Source organism: Pterocles gutturalis, unplaced genomic scaffold (genome assembly GCF_000699245.1).
Source record: "Pterocles gutturalis isolate BGI_N339 unplaced genomic scaffold, ASM69924v1 scaffold23066, whole genome shotgun sequence".
Classification (NCBI taxonomy): domain Eukaryota; kingdom Metazoa; phylum Chordata; class Aves; order Pterocliformes; family Pteroclidae; genus Pterocles; species Pterocles gutturalis.
In genome coordinates this window covers 50,530-52,974 of record NW_010106134.1, presented here as the reverse complement: position 1 = coordinate 52,974, position 2,445 = coordinate 50,530, and positions in this window count along the sequence as shown.

Below are 2,445 nucleotides of genomic sequence, written 5' to 3'. Positions count from 1 at the left end.
GAATCTTTTAGCTGGTCCACTTTCATGATTCTTCTGCAGTCCAATGGCACACATATCATGACAGGTCTCTAGCTTTATTCTCATCACAGTTCCCACATATTTCCATCTTCTCTTTGTATATCTTTAGATAAAATGTTGTTGAACGCCAGTCTTATTAATATTTCTTAGCTATTGATTCAATGCAATACCTAGCATTTTTCAAAGGTGTTTGCTTTTGGAAGAAATGAGACTTGAGTCTATAGCTTTGATGGATTTACATCCTTCACATCCATATGTTAAAACAAAAATAACATCTGAGCTATAAATTTCAGAATTTTGTCTTTAAATAGTAGATTTTCAAAAGCCTAATTTTGTTTAAGATGATGAATGTAACTACCATCTTTCCAATTGATATTCTTTTCTGTCTAAAACACCCCTACTGGTCTAAATGCTACTGCCAAAATATGTAAAACGCTTCACTACTTGAATTAATCTGAAAGTAACATGGGCTGCAAACTGACAGAGCTCTGACTAGGTGCTCTGAGCTAACTGCCACTTCCACTTTCTTGAGATGTCAGACTGGATTTCCTGATGTGGTTAAGGAAAGAAGCCTTTTGCTCCCCTTTAGCCACCTTCCCACTCCCTGAAGACTGTGCTGAGGACTTGTACAAACCCCAAGGGGTGTCTCTCTCTCTCTCTCTCCTCAGCTTCTGTGTGGAGATCCCTACGTTCAAATCTGTGCTCAAATGCTCTACCATGGGACACTGTGTAGAAGGAGCAGAAGGAGAAGGAAGAGGAAGGTCTTCTTCCTCTATTCTGTTCCATTCTGATCCAAAATGGGGTGGCCCAAATGTGCACTCTCCTCCTCACAGTACATCCACTCTGTTTGCTTACCTACTGGTTATCTTTAGAAGAGCTCTAACACTATTTATAACTAGACCTTCTAGTGGGCTGTGAATGAACCTTGTGATGCCTCTCTTGTATCCAGCTACTTTTTTTTTTTTCCTCATAAGGAAGCCAAGAGCAATGCCAGGTAGAAGAATAAAGAGAATACAGGCAGTTTTGTTGCTAGTAGCAAAGGTTATGCCAGCAGACAACCCTACCTGTAACAGGACTCTTCAGGTCTACAAAGATCACTTTGAACAAGAGAAGTCACTACATGCTTTCCAGTTAGACTCCCCTTGTGATGGGTGTCTATTTCAAATAGCAACGCAGCAGAGAAAATATATTTAAACTTCTAACTGTAAAGCTTCAAAGAACTGCCAGGAAGGGTCAGAAGCACATGCAGTTTCTGAAGCTGGTTTTAGTTTGCTAAAACTTGCTCCTTATCAGGGCAAGGAAGTATGAGCTGGTTTCTTACTCTAGTGTCTGCTCACCTGGTAGAGTGGGAACAGAAGTGATATGTTTCATGCAGTTTTCTCAACTTTAAGTTTGCAAGAGTGTATCCCTCTGGATTAGCCAAAAATAATGCCAGTGAACTGACTTAAAGATTCAGCATGATCTCTCATGAACCTGAAAGGATGTGAATACTGCACTCATTCTGCACAGGGCTTGTGTTAGCACATCTGCTCCTAATGTTCTTTTACGAACCCAGGTCAGAATATCAAACAGGATGTCTCAAATTCTTCCTGGGCTATTTTGTGTAAAATAAGTAACATTCTCTTTTGGTATTTGCACCTTATCACCTTGAAAAAAGAACAGTAGTCATAAAGTTTTATGTTTTCTTTTTCTTCTTTTTCCTTTTTTTTTTTTTTTTTCCACAGAGACACTAATTGTTATTCTCTATGTCTAAATTCTTCAGCTGGTAAAGTTTGGATAATGCATTAATCTACTGGGAAGGTAAAGTCTATCGAGAATTTGGGATGGGATGTGGCAGTTACAGCTTCTTAGCTGTGTACAGGATTATTATCTCTTGTTTTTTCCTATTAGACAATAACCTATGGTTTTATGCAGACATTCAGCGTAATGAAAGTGCCTGTCTGGGTGATAATTTATGGAAAGTGATGAACTGTCACTCAGAAACTTCTTCCTACATGTCCTTCCTAATTCCAGATTTGTGAGACTTACATTTTGGATTATGTGAATGGACACACACAGTTATACCAGACTGAAAAAGAGGTATATACTCAACCTGTATGTGGTGGTAGGAAGTGGTGTGGGCATGTTGCTCAATAGTGTTGAGAGGAAGGAAGAGGAGGAGCAGAGGAAAGGAAATTTCTAGTGGAATTCATAGGGAAAATACCCTGTATCCTTTTTATTTATCTATCATTTTTCATCCAAGAACATCAGAGCCTTCAGTCTTTGATGGAAAGAGAAAGAAACTTCAAGACCCTACTGCTACAAACCTTTATCTAAAGAAGAATTAAAAGCATGAGTGTTAGCAGTAACAGGGCCTAAAATTGCAAATGATCAAAGGCAAAGGATCAAAGCAAATGAGCAAGATCTCAAGTTCCTTTCCATGTATCT